This window comes from Oncorhynchus gorbuscha, linkage group LG19, assembly GCF_021184085.1.
Source record: "Oncorhynchus gorbuscha isolate QuinsamMale2020 ecotype Even-year linkage group LG19, OgorEven_v1.0, whole genome shotgun sequence".
In the NCBI taxonomy this organism is placed as follows: domain Eukaryota; kingdom Metazoa; phylum Chordata; class Actinopteri; order Salmoniformes; family Salmonidae; genus Oncorhynchus; species Oncorhynchus gorbuscha.
This window is the reverse complement of record NC_060191.1, coordinates 52,789,392-52,807,844: the sequence shown is the minus strand read 5'-3', so window position 1 is coordinate 52,807,844 and position 18,453 is coordinate 52,789,392. Positions and strand designations below refer to the sequence as shown.

The 18,453-nt window shown below is 40.7% G+C and overlaps 1 protein-coding gene across 3 annotated transcripts in view; it reads left to right on the top strand.

Annotated features, from left to right (window-relative positions):
* Positions 1-18,453, top strand: part of LOC124004781 (endothelial cell-selective adhesion molecule-like) — a 75,216-nt gene that overhangs the window by 35,191 nt on the left and 21,572 nt on the right. Inside the window, exon 2 of one of the 3 annotated variants that reach the window (XR_006833530.1) lies at positions 728-1,754. The exons of the other annotated variants lie outside the window; for them this stretch is intronic. The gene's annotated coding sequence lies outside the window, so the exon portion shown is untranslated. Of the gene's footprint in view, positions 1-727; positions 1,755-18,453 lie in introns of those variants that run through there. 3 annotated transcript variants of the gene reach the window in all.

Below are 18,453 nucleotides of genomic sequence, written 5' to 3'. Positions count from 1 at the left end.
GGCTACCCGCAATGTTTGACTCATGTTAAACAATTTAAAGGTGTGCTACCAAATACTAATTGAGTGTATGTAAACTTCTGACCCACTGGGAATGTGATGAAAGAAATAAAAGCTGAAATTCTCTCTATTCTGACATTTCACATTCTTAAAATAGTGGTGATCCTAACTGACCTAAAACAGGGAATTTTTAGTGGGATTAATGTCAGGAATTGTGAAACTGACTCAGCCAACTACACCTTAGCCAACTACACTAAGGTGGATGTAAACTTCTGTAATTCAACTGTATATGCATACACAAAGTCCCCTCTGAGTAGTAAGGGATAGTGAAACTACAGCACACTGTACAGTAGCTTTTGTTTTATGTATGTGTGCACTCTGCTGTAACATTACCCTCATATGACCCTGGGTCAAGTGATTTGATTGTGTTCAAGGTGTGTGTGTAGTCTGTCCATCACACCGGTTTAAAAAAAGCTGCTAACCATCAGCTGCCAAGAGGTGGCTATACAGCTGCCTATCTGCTCCCCTGCCCCCTGGACTTCCTACCCCCCCACCCCCAATGGACATTTATCATTGTTACTGTCGCAAATATGTATTTATTAAGGTTTTTGTTTCATTCACTTCTCGTTTTGACCTGCACTGTTGTAGCACAGCAATTAAGAATGTCACTGTACTCTGCAATTACATCTGTGACCCTGTTCATGTGACTAATAAACTCCTCTCTCCTCAGTGGTGGCCTATTGACCTGTAAATCCCATGTGCCCGTGTCTCTACAGCTCTGGAGTTGGATGGACAGATGGCTGAGTGTCAATGGCTGCCTACCCAGTACACCTGCAGCATATTCAGTGCCAATTGTAGAGAGGGATATTAGCTGTTTGAACACATGTTATAATAATATCCTCTTATAGGCTATAGATAGGTAGGCAATGCTGTTGTTTTATTCTTCTCAGTTGTTGGTCTTGTCGACAACTTGCAATCTTGTCTCTAAATGTAAAATATGAGCATATCGAAGGTCTTTGATTCTTACATCCTGAGGATGTTTGCTTTTCTGTGTACATTTTTATGTTGTGCAAAGTACATGTTTCAAAAAATGATATATACATATCTATATGGTAATTTTATAGCTTGTCAGCATGCATATGAATGCGAACATTAATTTGTTTCTTGGGTGGCTGCATCTCATCTCTGACAGAACTGAGTTTTGTCTCCAATCCTTGGCTGACACTGTTATAGCACAGCCTGTTGATCGATTAAACCACTGCTAGATGTGGCACTTTCCCCTTCTGGTATCATATGGTAAAGTTTTGAATGTGGTCCTACCTATCTGTACCCGCCCTTACAGAAATGCCTCATGATTTCACATTTGGAAAATGACACAATTTCACAAGTGTTTTTGGGACACTTTGCATGTGACCAGGTTTTCAAAAGTATAGTTTCATGTCACATGTTATCACATTAACTTCACATAAGAGCACGTGAACAGAATAAAGTGTTTTTGGAAAGCGTGACATTCATGTGTTTATTTCTAAGGGCACAGCTGTGATCTTCGTAGAGAAAGATGCAAAAATACTCAACAATTTTCACTGTCATTTAGTACTACAGTGGTGAAATAGAATGTGTTGCACCCATTTGAAATAGTTTAGACTAGTGAAGCAATTTCCAAACGGAAACCCCTTTGAATCAAGTCGGACAGTGTGATTTTCTGGAGAAAAAAAAGTATTTTTCTGTCATAGTTGAAGTGTACCTATGATGATAAATTACAGGCCTTTCATCTTTTTAAGTGGGAGGAACTTGCACAATTGGTGGCTGACCTAAATACTTTTTTGCCCCACTTTGTGTGTGTGTGTATATATGTATATATATAAGTGTGTATATATATATGTATATGTGTGTATATATATATATATATGGGACACATTCTATTGGTTACAAAATTTTGTATAATTTAAATTGAAAAATGTAAAGTTTTTTGAATCGGGTATTTGCGTGTCAATTCTTTTGGTCCTTAAATTAAAATATAACAACTACATTTATCATAATTTTCTTTAACAATTTATGGTCTTTTAATTTAGGGCTGACAGACAAGTTGCTTACTTTTTCCCCTTTCTACTTGCCTCTTCCATTTTTGTGTTAATGCCGCAATTAGTTGGTTGTAATTTTGGGTAGAGCAGACATTTCCATATGTCTGTTAGCTGCATGTGTGACAACTCCACCAGTCCTATTTATATTATTTACCAAAAACAATACCTTTTTTAAAAATCAATTAGTATGCTTGTCTTTTTTCAGGTGGATTAAACTGCAATTGCAACCAACTTTCTAAGGCTTGTTTAAAAAATAACGATATTTTGGAGATTTCTTTTACAACTGCTCACTTTTGGTTGCTTTAAAATCTGAATGAAGGGAAAAAGGCCATTCTTGAACATGGGGTGAGACATTCTTACCAATTTACTAGAGAACCATTTCAGATTTAAGTGTGACTGATGCCTTTAGTGACAGGTCTAATGCTTTAATATTTAATTTCTGCCCTCCGAATTCAGATTTGTAATATAAATAGGCCCTTTTAATTTTGTTTGGCTTGCCATTCCAAATAAAACTGAATATACTTTTGCTCATATAATTTAAACATGTCGCTAGGTGTATGAAAGACTATAAGCAAATAGGTAAACTGATATGACTAAAGAGTTAATTAGGGTGATTAAAAATAATAATAATCCCACAAATAGACAGGTGTTTTCCCTTCCATGGTAGCAAGATCTTATGTATTTTTGTTAACTTTATATAAAAATGTATTGGAGTGAGAGTGTCTTTCTTTCGGGACTTGTATACAGAGTATGTCCACATCCCTGTCAGACCATTTTATTGGTAAACTACACGGTAATGTAAAAGTTGCATTTTTTTTTTAGTGATCCAGTATGTTATATAGTACACTCATCATTATTTGATTTTATTCCAGAGAGGTTTGCAAAATATCTAGATCCTGAGGCTGTGGAGGGATTCTAATTTTGGTTTTTAGAACATGAATCAGCGTACAATGACACCTTTGTTTTTAAGCCTCGGATTTATAATCCCTTAACATTGTTGGATCTAATTTAACATTTTGTGGCACTAATACATAGATATTCTGATAGTGGACAACCTTGTTTTACTACTCTTGACAGTTCAAAACTTTCTGAGATTTAGCCATCATTTACTATTTTACATCTAGGGTTATTATAACTTCAACCCATTTAGTAAGATTCTCAAATGAAATATTCTAGGCATTTATATATAACTCCAGTCGTACTTTATGAAAATCTGCTATGAAAACCAGGCCCGGTTTCCCGATTTATTTCATAGTATTCTATTGTTTCCAGTACTTGTCTTTATATTATCTCCAGCTGCATGTGTGATTAATTGATTTTAAAAAAAATGTATTTTTGTAAATGATATAAATATGACTGGTAGAGTTGTATCGTCCCATGTAAAAAATATATTTAAAAATGTAAATTCGGATGAGTAATATCTGACAAATGAACTGGATCTTTTTTATATATATCTATCACTGCTCCAAAAAATAAAGAGAACACTAAAATAACACATCCTAGATCTGAATGAATGAAATATTCTTATTAAATACTTTTTTCTTACATAAATGAATGTGCTGACAGCAAAATCACACAAATTATCAATGGAAATCAAATTTATCAACCCATGGAGGTCTGGATTTGGAGTCACACTCAAAATTAAAGTGGAAAACCACACTACAGGCTGATCCAACTTTGATGTAATGTCCTTAAAACAAGTCAAAATGAGGCTCCGTAGTGTGTGGCCTGTATGACCTCCCTACAACGCCTGGGCATGCTCCTGATGAGGTGGCAGATGGTCTCCTGAGGGATCTCCTCCCAGACCTGGACTAAAGCATCCGCCAACTCCTGGACAGTCTGTGGTGCAACGTGGCATTGGTGGATGGAGCGAGACATGATGTCGCAGATGTGCTCAATTGGATTCAGGTCTGGGGAACGTGCGGGCCAGTCCATAGCATCAATGCCTTCCTCTTGCAGGAACTGCTGACACACTCCAGCAACATAAGGTCTAGTATTGTCTTGCATTAGGAGGAACCCAGGGCCAACCGCACCAGCATATGGTCTCACAAGGGGTCTGAGGATCTCGGTACCTAATGGCATTCAGGCACCTCTGGCGAACACATGGAGGGCTGTGCGGCCCCCCAAAGAAATGCCACCCCACACCATGACTGACCCACCACCAAACCGGTCATGCTGGAGGATGTTGCAGGCAGCAGAATGTTCTCCACGGCGTCTCCAGACTCTGTCACGTCTGTCACATGTGCTCAGTGTGAACCTGCTTTCATCTGTGAAGAGCACAGGGCACCAGTGGCGAATTTGACAATCTTGGTGTTCTCTGGCAAATGCCAAACATCCTGCACGGTGTTGGGCTGTAAGCACAACCCCCACCTGTGGACGTCGGGCCCTCATACCACCCTCACGGAGTCTGTTTCTGACCGTTTGAGCAGACACATGCACATTTGTGGCCTGCTGGAGGTAATTTTGCAGCGGTCCTGCTGCTGGGTTGTTGCCCTCCTACGGCCTCCTCCACGTTTCCTGATGTACTGGCCTGTCTCCTGGTAGTGCCTCCATGCTCTGGACACTACGCTGACAGACACAGCAAACCTTCTTGCCACAGCTCGCATTGATGTGCCATCCTGGATGAGCTGCACTACCTGAGCCACTTGTGTGGGTTGTAGACTCCGTCTCATGCTACCACTAGAGTGAAAGCACCGCCAGCATTCAAAAGTGACCAAAACATCAGCCAGGAAGAATAGGAACTGAGAAGTGGTCTGTGGTCACCACCTGCAGAACCACTCCTTTATTGGGGGTGTCTTGCTAATTGCCTATAATTTCCACCTGTTGTCTATTCCATTTGCACAACAGCATGTGAAATTTATTGTCAATCAGTGTTGCTTCCTAAGTGTACAGTTTGATTTCACAAAAGTGTGATTGACTTGGAGTTACTTGTTGTTTAAGTGTTCCCTTTTATTTTTTTGAGCAGTGTATTTTACACCCCTCGTTTAGCCAGGTACTAATTGTCTTTTCTTATTATCTGCTAAGCCATTACAATTATAACTGGCTATACTTATTTCACCACTTAACATAATACGCCACAAGTTTTTATTCCATTTATAAAAATATATGTTTGTAAACATACCATTAAAAAGTAATATGATGATTGTCTGTGGCTGTACCATGATATTTGCATTGCTACTAAGTAAACCTCCAATTAGACCCCACAATTCCACCTGCTAAAAACCCTCATCCTGAGTTGGGTTGTCATCACAATGCCCGGCAGACCGATCCCATGGCCCCGGAGAGGCTGGGACCCATTTGAAAAGAGCACACAGCGCCACCCACAGAACAGAAGCAGATCAACCGCCAAATGCATTTCCATCGCTCTCACTTCGATTTGTAATATATATAGCCATTAAAATATTTATCTTTTTCCATAATTAGCTATTCATATTTGTAGTAATATATGCAAAGGATTTCTACCTCTCGCCATTACCAAAAATACATTATGACAAGCAATTATTATATTAGCAAACAATTATTGTGAATCATCCTATATTGTCCCTAACATCTTTTACTCCAACAGTTGTGGGACACACACACTCATACACACTCAACCCCTTTCCCCCACAACAACCATAGATTCTCAACAGTTGCACCATCCCAGATCCCAACTCAAGAAAGGTCTTGATTTACGAATGCAAATACAGTTGCAGCTGTATGAGAAGGCCTGCAAAAAATGTGGAGATTTGATTAACCATTGTCATGTCCTAGATGATCTTTCCCCTGAAACAACCACAACATGGTCCCCCATATTGACCATATTCCCAAGCATCTCCATGCAGTCAGACCTTTGATTTTGTTAACCTAGCCCCAGTTAGACAGTGTGAGACCCAAGAGGCTTTAAAAGCCTGTCTCTGTTCATCTATTGTGACAGGGTGTGGTAACAAAACATTTGAATCCATTTAGGCTGTGACATAATCTATACAGATTACACTCCTCTCACCACAAGGATTTACAGCCCCTCCCTAAATTTAGTTTGAAAGGCTTTTGGGGATTATTATTTGGCGTCTCGTTTGTTTACCTCCTTGATTTAACTGATAATGTGCAGTCATGGGCTGTGCCTATGTGCATACAACATACTGTGACTTTATCATGCACCTTTGTAAAATAGTATGCTAATTTATTATATCAAACATCAAGTGCAGGATTAGACCTCGCTTCAATCTTCGATATTGAATTATCCCCAGTGCCATTTACATGTAAAGTGGCCCCTATGGATTCTTGGGTGAGCGCTGGTCTCTCCAATGAAATTTATAATCAGTGAGTGACAGTCCTTGGTGATGTCCCTCCTTACCAACCCCATTGATTATCCCTCCTCCACAGTACGTTCCCAGAGATTGACAGACCGAGCAAAGGTCCTCTTAAATCTTTTGATTTAACGTTCTTATCACATATTCCATTGATCTATAATTAGGACCTCGCCATGTTTGTTTATTTCAATATTAAACACTACAAAACAAACTGTGCTTTGAAAACTGCCTGGGAACAGAATAGCAGCAGCAGTCTGGGGTTCTGAGGCTGCAGGGCTCAGGTGGGGCCCATGACTGACAAAGAATTTCCAGTGTTTTCTAAGGACTAGGCTAAGGGCTGTGTTATGTCTCTCAGCGCTGGCTAAACTCCACTGTGGGGTACACATGGACACACATATTTGGTTGTGTTTGTCTACTGGATCTGAGTTCTGGCTTGGCATTGATCTCGCTGTGTGTGTGTGTGTGTGTGTGTATGTGTGCGTGCGTGGCGTACGCTGGCACTGACCATGGTGCAGGGCCACCTGAGCCCTGGTCCTAGGGTTTTGCTGCATCCCAGATAACAGAGAGAGAATGTTTTTGATGTTTACGTGTCCAGCTTTCCATTAGAATCTTTCCCTAACTATCAATGTTGGCAAAAAACATTTGAGAGGCTTTTTAGCATATGTTGGTGATGAAGGTAGAACATTCCCTTCATGTCAAGCAGAACTAATCTTGAAGGTGGTTGCCATGTTCTCAGAATATACAATATTAATGTTCTAGAAGTGATTTATGGGACATTGCAGGAACATTCATGTGTCCCAGTTTTCTGAGGGATAGGAGAATATTCCATCAACGTCACATCAACCATACACAGAACATGGTTGCCATGTTCTCAGAATATACAATATTAATGTTCTAGACACGTTACATGGGAAGGTTGCAAGAACATTTCTGTGTATCAGTTGTCAAGAAGTCACCTGATGATCCTGATATTATATTATATTATATATTATTATATTATATTATTATATATTATATTATTATTATTATTATATATTATGATCCCATAGAAATGTTCTCCCACCCAAAAAAATTCATTACACCTTGTTACTGTTGCCAAGCCCATCAAGACCTTGATTGGTGAACCACACATCCATTCACAGCTATTTGTCTGTTGGCAATGTTAGGGATATTCAGACACAGTACTTCTAGCATAGTGTTTTCAACTGACATATTTGACACACTTTGAAATACCGGATTACATTATGCATGTTCATTTATACAGTCATTATTATTCACCATGTGCTCACCTGGGATTTGAACTCACAACCTCTTAGTTCACACCATTCAGATATTCCTGCCATGCCACCATATCTGTCAGGTATCAGTTAATTTGACTATTCTCTCATTGATTTAATTGAGTTATTTAAACAATTTAAGGGCTTTCTTTATAGTTGTATAATGTTGGTGGGGCATATTAACCTATTTTAGTAATACTCTGGAATCACTATGATCAATATTAAGAAAATTACAGTAAAAACTGTTAAATCCCCTTGGATTGTTGAGGAATGGAAAAATTGTATGGTTGAGAGGAATGAGGCAAAAGGTATGGCATATAAGTCTGGCAGCCCAACTGATTAGCAAAACTACTGCAAATTTAAGAAATCATGTTACTAAACTAAAGAAAAATAAACTATACTATGAAACAAAAATAAATTATACAAAGCATGATAGTAAAAACCTTTTGGAGCACCTTAAATGACATTTTGGGATAAAAGGTTAACTCGGCTACATCATTCATTGAATCAAATGGCTCATTCATCACAAAACCCACTGATTTTGCCAACTACTTTAATTACTTTTTCATTTTCAAAAAAGCAAACTTAGGTATGACATGCCATGAGTTCTGTAAAGTCAGTGTGGAAGAGGTGGAGCAATTAGTGTTGTCTATCAACAACGACAAGCCACCGGGTTCTGACAATCTGGATCGAAAATTTACTGAGGATAATAGCAGACGATATTGCCACATCTTCAATTTTAGCCTACTAGAAAGTGTGAGGCCTCAGGCCTGGAGGGAAGCTAAAGTCTTTCTGCTATCCAAGAATAGTAAAGCCCCCTTTACTGGCTCAAATAGCCGACCAATCAGCCTGTTACCAACCCTTAGTAAACTTCTGGAAAAAATTGTGTTTGACCAGATACAATGTTATTTCACGGTAAACAAATTGACAACAGACTTTCAGCACACTATAGGGAAGAACACTCAACAATCACAGCACTTAGCCAATAATCGTCAGTCACTTGTGTGAGAGAAATTGATACAATTATTGTGGGGGCTGTCTTGTTAGACTTCAGTGCAGCTTTTGACAGGCTGCTGCTGGAAAAACCTATGTGTTATTGCTTGTCTAACAGAACAAAGAGGGTGTTCTATAATGGAAGCCTCCCAAACAAAATCCAGGTAGAATCAGGAATTCCCCAGGGTACCTGTTTAGGTCCCTTACTTTTTAAAATCTTTAATACTATGATATGCCAGTGACATTGAGTAAAGCCAGTGTGTCTGTGGATGACTCAACACTATACACGTCAGCTACTACAACAACTGAAATGACTGCAGCACTTAACAAAGAACTGCAGTTAGTTTCAGGAATGGGTAGAAAGGAATAAGTTAGTCCTAAGTATTTCCAAAACTAAAAGCAAGCACTGTATTTGGGACAAATCATTCACTGGTTAAACCCTAAACCTCAACTAAATCTCGTAATGTGGAAATTGAGCAAGTTGAGGTGACGAAACTTCTTGGAGCAGCCCTGGATTGTAAAACTGTCATGGTCAAAACACATTGATACAACAGTAGGTGGCACAAAGAGGGATTTAGGAAAATTGCAGTTGGCTCAGAACAGAGCAGCACGGCTGGCCCTTAAAAGTACATGGAGCTAACATTAATGATATGCATGTCAATCTCTCATGGTTCAAAGTGGAAGAGATTGACTTCATCACTACTTGTTTTTGTAAGAGGTGTTGACAAGCTGAATGTTCCAAGCTGTCTGTTTGTGAATGTTGACCTGTTTACTCACGTCGGCTGTGGTGAGCGTGATCACAGTCTTCTGGAACAGCTGGTGCTCTCATACATGTTTCCGTGTTATTCGCTGTTTTGATGGTTCATCGGAGGGCATAGGGGGATTTCTTATAAGCTTCCGGGTTAGAGTCCCACCCCTTGAAAGCGGCAGCTCAAGCTTTTAGCTCAGTGTGGATGCTGCCTGTAATCCATGGCTTCTGGTTGGGGTATGTGAGGATAACGTCATCGATGCACTTATTGGTGAAGCCAATGACTGATGTGGTGTACTCCTCAATGCCATCGGAGGAATCCTGGAACATATTCCAGTCTATGCTAGCAAAACAGTCCGGTAGTTTAGCATCTGCATCATCTGACCACTTTTTTAAATTTATCGAGTCACTGGTGCATCCTGCTTTAATTTTTGCTTGTAAGCAGGAGTCAGGAGGATAGAGTTATGGTCAGATTTGCCAAATGGAGGGCGAGGGAGAGTGTTGTATGCATCTCTGTGTGTTGAGTAAAGGTGGTCCAGAGTTTTTATTTTTTTAGCATTTTTTATGGTTGCATATTTAACATGTTGATAGAAATTAGGTAAAACTGATTTGAGTCCCTGGCTACTAGGAGTCCGGATTTGAGTCCCCGGCTACTAGGAGCGCTGCCTTTGGGAGAACGTTTCTCTGTTTGCTTATAGCGAAATACAGCTCATTCAGTGCGGTCTTAGTGCCAGCATCAGTCTGTGGTGGTATGTAGACATCTATGAAAACACAGATGAAAATTCTCTAGGTAGATAGTGTGGTCTACAGCTTATCATTAGATACTCTACATCAGGCGAGCAAAAGACTTCCTTAGATATCGTGCACCAGCTGTTATTTACAAAATACATAGTCCATCGCCCCTTGTCTTACCAGACGCCTCTGTCCTGCCGATAGTTTTTATCCAGCCAGCTGTATGTTGGTAATGTCGTCGTTCAGCCACAACACAGTGAAGCACAAGATATTACAGTTTTGAATGTCCCTTTGGTAGATTCATCTTCCACATAGGTCATTGATTTGATTTTACAAAGATTGCACGTTTGCTAGCAGAATGGAAGGAAGTGGGGGTTTATTCGATCGCCTACGAATTCTCAGATGGCAGCCTGCCCTCTTGCCACTTTTTCTCTGCATTTTCTTCAGGCAAATGACGGAGATCTGGGCCTGTTCCCGGGGAAGCAATATATCATTCGTCGGACTTGTTAATGGACAAAATGATTCCGTGGTGAGTAATCTGATAACCAGAAGTTATTTCAAATCAAGGTTTATTTGTTACGTGCGCCAAATACAGCAGGTGTAGACCATACAGTGAATTTCTTATTTACAGGCTCTAACCAATAGTGCAAAAAAGGTATTAGGTGAACAATAGGTAAGTAAAGACATAAAAAAAACATCAGTAGAAAGACAGTGAAAAACAGTAGCGAGGCTACATACAGTAGAGGCTACATACAGACACCAGTTAGTCAGGCTGATTTGAGGTAGTATGTACATATAGATATGGTTAAAGTGATTGCGCATATATGATGAACAGAGAGTAGCAGTGGCGTAAAGAGGGGTTGGTGGGTGGTGGATCACAATGCAGATAGCCCGGTTAGACAATGTGCGGGAGCACTGGTTGGTCGGGCTAATTCAGGTAGTATGTACATATGTACATGAATGTATATTTAACCTGTTATGGTTGCGATCCCCATACAGGGATCAACATCAGGGGAAATTTCAGAGTGACAACTAAAAATACAACTTTGTAACATTAAACATTCCTGAAAATGCAAGTGTCTTACACCCTTCAAAAGATAAGAATCTTGGTAATCAAACTACGTTTTCCAATTTAAAATAGCTATTACAGAGAACAAATACCATGCTTTTGTTTAAGTTGTCTTGTATATGTCTGTACCACTTTTGCACATCTGGATTTGGGGATATCCTTCCTTGCAGATTTTCTCAAGCTCTCGTAAATTCGATGGGGAGCACTGGTGAACAGCGATCTTCAAATCTTTACACAGATTTTCAATGCGAGTCAAGTCTTGGCTTTGGCTGGGCCACTCAAGGACTTTCCATTCTTGTTCTGAAGCTATTCCAGAGTTGCTTGGGGTCATGATCCTGGTGGAACGTAAATCTTCACCCCAGTCTAAGGTAGTTTGCACTCTGTAGCAGGTTCTCTTCAACCATTTGCATGATGTATTTGGCTCCCTTCAATGTTCCCTCTATCCTTACCAGTCTTCCAGTTCCTCCCGCTGAAAGCATCTCCATAGCATGATGCTGCCACCACCACCATGCTTCACGGTAGGATGGTGTTAGATGGGTAATGAGCTGTGCTTGGTTTTCTCCAGACATAGCGCTTTGCATTCAGACCAAAGAGTTAGATTTTTGTCTCGTCAAACCACAGAATATTTTGAATTATGCTCGGAGTCTTTCAAGTGCCTTTTTGCAAACTCAAGGCGTGTTGTCATGTGCCTTTTTCTCAGGAGCAGCCACTCTCTTCCGTCTGGCCACTCTCTCATTAAGCCCAGATTGATGAAATGCTGTGGAGACTGTCTTTCTGGCAGGTTCTTCCATCTCAGCCAAGGAACTCTGTAGTTTTGTCAGTGGTAATTGGGTTATTGTTCACCTCCCTAACCAAGGTCCTTCTTGCCCGGTTGCTCAGTTTGGTTGGATGGCCAGCTCTTGTCCATATTCTTTTTCAATTTCCCAATGAACACTCAATAAATTATTTTATACCCTTCCCCAGATACATATGCCTCATCACAATTCTAACACAAAGATATAGGGACAGTTCCTTGAAATTCATGGTATAGTTTCTGCTCTGACATGCACTGTCAACTGTGGGACCTTATAAAGACAGGTGTGTTTCTTTCTAAATCATTACCAAATAGTTTAATTGGCCACAGGTGGACTCGAATTTGTTGTGACATCTCAAGGATGACCAAAGAAAATTGGATGCACCTGAGCTCAATTTTGAGTGTCATAGTAAAGGGGTGTGAATACTTATGTAAATTAGGTATTTTGTATTTCATTTTCAATACTCAAACATGTTTTCACTTTGTCATTAGGGGGTATTGTGTGTAATGGGTGAGAATTATTTTTTGAAAATTCGGGTTGTAAAAAAACAAAATGTGGAATAAGTCAAGGGGTGTGAATACTTTCTGAAGGCAATGTAAGTTGAAAACACTATGTCAAAAGCACTGTGTTTGTGTATCCCTAACCTTGTCAAAGTGCTATGAATGGATCAGTGGTTCACCAATCAAGACCTTGATTGGCTCGGCTACAGTAAAAATATGTGATGTGTAATTGATTATTAGGACACTTGTTATTGCAACCTTCCCATGAAACGTGCCTTGAACATTAATATCTTATATTCTGACAACATGGCAACCATGTTCTGTTTTTTTTTTTTTTTTGGGGGGTGGAACATTGATGGAATATTCTCCTAACCCACAGAACTTGACACATGAATGTTCTTGCACCATTCCCATGAAACATGTGTAGAACATTCATATTTTAAGTTCTAAGAACTTGGTAACCACATTCTGGGTAAGTTCTATTTGAAATTAATGGAATGGTCTCTTGGAATCATTCCTTGCACATCACAGAAACATTCTTATGAAAACGTTAAGTTAATGACCAAATGAGACTCTTTAAAGTTGTGGGAACGATTGTTGTTAGCTGGGATGCCTGTCTGTTCAGGACTTTCATCAGTCTTTTATCTAGATAGCATTAAATCATCATCTCTCACCATGATTCACATACACTCAAACCACTCCTCAAACCATTCCTCAACCCACACTATCCTCACTCAAACGCCACCACAATATTGGTCTTTATCTCTATCGGTGATGTGAGATGTTTACCATGTATCTAATGAGGACTGCCTTGTTCGACTGGTTTAAACCTCAAAACAATTGAGACATGGACTGTGTATGTGTGCCATTCAGAGGGTGAAAGGGCAAGACACAAGATTGAAGTGCCTTTGAACGGCATGTGGTAGTAAGTGCTGGGTTTTTCACGCTCAACAGTTTCCTGTGTGTATCAAGAATGGTCCTCCACCCAAAGGACCTCCAGCCGATTTGACACAACTGTGGAGTGAATGTGGGCCAGAATCCTTGAGGAACGCTTTTGAACCTTGTAGAGTCCATGCCCTGATTAATTGACTGTTCTGAGTGCAAAAAAAGGGGAGGGGGGGACTCAATATTAGGAAGGTGTTCCTAATGTTTGATATACTCAGTGTGTATAATCCCTAGTTTTCACAGTACAGTGTTAATTCTTTATGACCTCATTTCTGTGGACTGGAGACATGGAGTCTTGAACATATATATATATATATATGCCATTTAGCAGACGCTTTTATCCAAAGCGACTTACAGTCATGTGTGCATACATTCTACGTATGGGTGGTCCCGGGGATCGAACCCACTACCCTGGCGTTACAAGCGCCATGCTCTACCAACTGAGCTACACAGGACATGACTTGAGCTGCAGGGAACATGTATTCTTGTCAAACTGACACTGTCCTGAATTCTGATAGTAGCTTGTGCCCACATAGCCAATAGTAGTCCCTTACCGTAAACATATTGACCGTAGAGGCCTACTGTATTTGTGCAAAATACTGGAATATTTAGGTTAGAATTCCAAACAGAAGATCTGATACACACAGTTGGTGAAATTCCAGAAATAATCAATGAGGATCCTTCTAAAGTATCAGCTGAAGGTTTATTCCTTGGCCTGAAATTCTTAGTATTCACAATGCCATTCATGTGGACAGGATGAACCATTAATACAAATCTATATGAATGTCTTTGTGGATTTAGCGTGTAGGTGGAACTCGGGACAAGATTCCTGTGTTTAGGTTTGCCATCCACCACCTCTCTAGGTTAAAGACTCATAAGCAAAGTAGATATTTGTCCTGCTGCCATAGGTCATGTTCTTGAGGTTCTGAAAGGCCACTCTATTGTGTTCAAGGGCTGAAGGTACACACCTCCCCGTCTGGGGCAACATAGTCATCCAGAGGAAGCCATAACTCTATGGATGCAGTTGCCTGGCTGTTGGCCTTTTATTCCCGCTCCTACCTCCTGACCGTCTCCTCTCCTGCTGGTTTCTTGACCCACCCTGCCTGAACAATGGAGATGAAGCTAACGCTTACCGTCACTGAGGGGAAAGGTTGTTCCCTGGCAGATTCTGAGACGTTGTGGTGGGGTTTTGCTTCCCCATCAGCACACTAACCCCTTCAAAGGCAACATCTCTTTCATCTTCAACGTTTCTGTAATATTGTAAAACATTGTGACATGCATGCAAATATCTAATGTTTTCTATGCTTGAGGCTTTCGAGTATTGCATGATGGGCCCTGTAATTCCTCTCGGATAAGAGCTCAGCGGAAATCTGAAATCAGATCACATCTTCTTAATTACAGGCCTGCATTAACCTGTGCTGTGCTCATCAGGGCTCCACGGTGCGATAGCCACGGACTCCCCCAGCCAGTACTGACTCTATCTGTCACTAGTCAGCCTGTCAGTGCGGCCCTCTCTCTTGGATATAAAAGGGCCAACCCGTGCCTTCCCTATCCCCCCCCCCGGCTACACTAATGACTTATAAATATCTCCTTCAGAGCCCAAGATGGTGGGCTGCCTGCTGCTCTGGTGGTGTAACAGTGCAGACCAGAGCCATTTAGGGCCACAGCCTTCCTTTCATGCCCTGCCATCATTCCTGCTAGAGAGAGCCAGACCCAGGCCAGTGTGGGCTGTTAGATGATGGACAGCTGTTCTGATGAGGCCACTGATATGAGACAAGACTGCTGGGCGGTATACCGTATTTTATGATATACCGGTATTGATGCACGGACCGGTTTTGGTTTTTACTTTACCTTCTATAACGATATTTGAATGTTTGGTTTGTTAAATGTGATACACCGTGTGTAACGTCCATTTGTATAGTTTACTTCGCTACTTGAGTCATCTCTCCCTGCTATCTCTCTGCGCTTTCCATACAGACCTAGCCCAGCCCACTCAAGGAGCGCATTTGTTGTTCCTCAACCACCAGACACTTGCGTTCGATCTGTATGGTCAATGCAGCACATGCAACAATGTTGATAACGATGCTGTTTTCACATTGCTTTTTAATATAAATCCACTTCCGTTCTATAATTACACTATCAGTTTGTGTATCTTATATCTGCAAACAGCTAGTTTGTCTTTTCCTAGCAAGTTAGGCCTAAATCTTGTTAGCTGCTAATGCTAATCGCTAGCTAGAGAATAAATGTACTGAGTCAGCACAAAGCTGTGTTAACATAATTGCAAAAGGGTTTTCTAATGATCAATTAGACTTTTAAAATGATAAACTTGGATTAGCTAACACAAAGTGCCATTGGAACACAGGAGTGATGGTTGCTGATAATTTGCCTCTGTACGCCTATGTAGATATTAAAAATCTGCCATTTCCAGCTACAATATTAATTTACAACATGAACAATGTCTACACTGTATTTCTGATCAATTTTATGTTATTTTAATGGACAAAAGAACAGCTATTTCAAAAACAAGGACATTTCTAAGTGACCCCAAACTTTTTAAATGTAGTGTACACTGATCAAAGCTTCAATATATCCATCCTTTTCCACCTCTGTGCTCAGTGTGTGCCTCCCTTTCCTCTCCTCTGTCTCATGTCTTTCTCAGCTGGGAGAGTGTGATAAATGTTCCATGTTAGTTGTCAAAGCTTCCAAGACTGTATGACAGTCCATTCAGCAATGCACACACAAAAAGGCATGCAGGCAGTCTGTTTCCAAGCAGAAATCTTCATGTAAACAAAGATGAAAAGACAAGGCACTGAGCAAACAGGAGCAGCATCATGCAAAGATTAGACACCCATGAACTGCACTGGGCCCTAGTCCAAACACAGTTCTGACTGTTGGACAGCCTCAGTCCTGTAGAGTGGAACAGACAAGTTACCTTCCAAAAGGAACCATAGTATAATACCATCAATCAAAACTGACCTCTGTCTTCAGCCTACAGGATCTCTCTTGATATGTGAAGGATTACTGTCTACTGTTATTAATTACTGTCTTAGTTCAAGCCCTATCCACTATGTTCTACAACTCACTCTCTCTTTATCAGTGTAAGTAGGTCATGGCGTATGGTTTATGACAGTGATCAATGGAGATATGAATATTAACTATAGTAGTGGTCATGATCTGGTCGTTAATGATGATGTAACGGTCAGGAGGTAATGGTCATTAGTGATCGAGGGGAAGCTCCTTTCCTTCACGTTGACTGGGCCTAACACTCTCTTATTTGGATTAGCCAAAATGCATTATTCAAGTCCAATCCATCTGCCTGTGTGTGTGTGTGTGTGTGTGTGTGTGGGGGGTGGTGATGATACGGATTGGGTGGGGGGACTGTCCTAGTGCCACAGGCAGTGAGGCGATTTAGAGTGTTCGTTTTTCAGTCCAGTTTAGTGTTTAAAAGGACTGCTCTGATTGATGGCCCTCTATATAGAATAGCCCAATGTGGTTTCATAGCTTCGTAGAGTCTCTGAAGACATAGGGGACTATTTCGACATCAATCATGCATCTCCCCACATGGGCCAGCGGAATAATGTGTCCACTTTGGGGTGGCAAAGGTTTAATAGTCTTATCTTATTCGCCCCATTCTCATGAACAAATTGATACGATACCCACTCCAAAAAAAGTCGCCTTCTATGTTTTTCACACCTGTATATGAATGGAAGTCTATGATCTGCTAAGTGACTGAAATACACCAGTTCTGTGTCTGTAGAGAAGATCTGTTAGCTTCTACCGTTCAAAAGTTAGAGCCAGATTTGTAGAATGAAAACAAAAACCATTGAATATTTGTCACACCATCGCAGCAGCTCAAAAAATTCAGGGTAGACCCAAAAGCCAGGTCCTGGTGAATCCCTGTAATGCTGTATTCCATGACCTTTTCCTCTCGTACAACCTCAATGCCTGTATCCCAACCTCTCCAATGTACACGGTTAAAGACATGAAAAATTATGATCTAAAATCAGCTAAGCTGGTCAAATATGTTTTTCTCTCTGAAGTGCTCTTCCTTAAGGTTTTTTTCCCATTGATTAATTTCTAATGTGATGAGAGAGTGAGAGAGAGAGAGACAGACCATATCAGTAATGTATGTGGTGGAAAGACGGGGGGTGGGAGTTAGAGCCCATGTTTGCATACAGAATCAATTTGAACACAGTCAAAACTTTAGAGGAATTAAAGCTCCTGTGTTGCGATGGCATACTCAAAATGGTTTAAAATAGCTTCAGAGATTACGCTAATGTAATCCAATTTAAAGGAGCCGCCTCCAAATATTTATTATTTAAGCACCATCTGTTTGAAGCCCCAGGGGTCAGCCACAAACAGTATATGCACAAAGTCTTCCACAAAGAGGGCTATCTCATTGTCCTACATCACTAACTGCCTCTGCACCATCCAGAACCCAACTCACTCCTCATATACCCTCCATATCCTCACTTTACCTTAATCTTCTTTTTACATAGCCAAACACAGGCTTAGATTTGTGTACTGGGTACTGTGTCAGGACACGTTTTGTAACGAAGCCTCATATTTTCCCATCATTGAATGCCTCTCAGTCTGAGATGTACATCGGTCACGGCCCATTTGTAAACTGTAGCCCCCCCTGCCACTCACTGTGCTGTCAGACAGTCTTTCCTAGTCATTGCCCTGTGAATCCTTCCCTCTCTCCTGTGAAGACCTTCAGCCCCTCCGGAGCGTGCTACTGCAACTTTCACCAGCAGCTTCAGATTAGTGGTTCATTTGAAGGCTGTCTCAGTCAGCACAGGAGAGATAGTGGGGGCTGTGCTGCAGCTTGAACACAGGACCCTCAGGATATAAAGACTATGGTGAAACGAGAGATTATAGTGAAAGATAAGTGGTTCTGTTTAATGAGAGTTGGTTTATCTTCTGCCTGCGGCTGGAGGGTGGGCATGGTTGTGTGTTTCAGCTGGGGACTGGAATCATTTGATTGTCTTATAAGCAGTTTGTATTTTTCAAGGAGCCTATGTT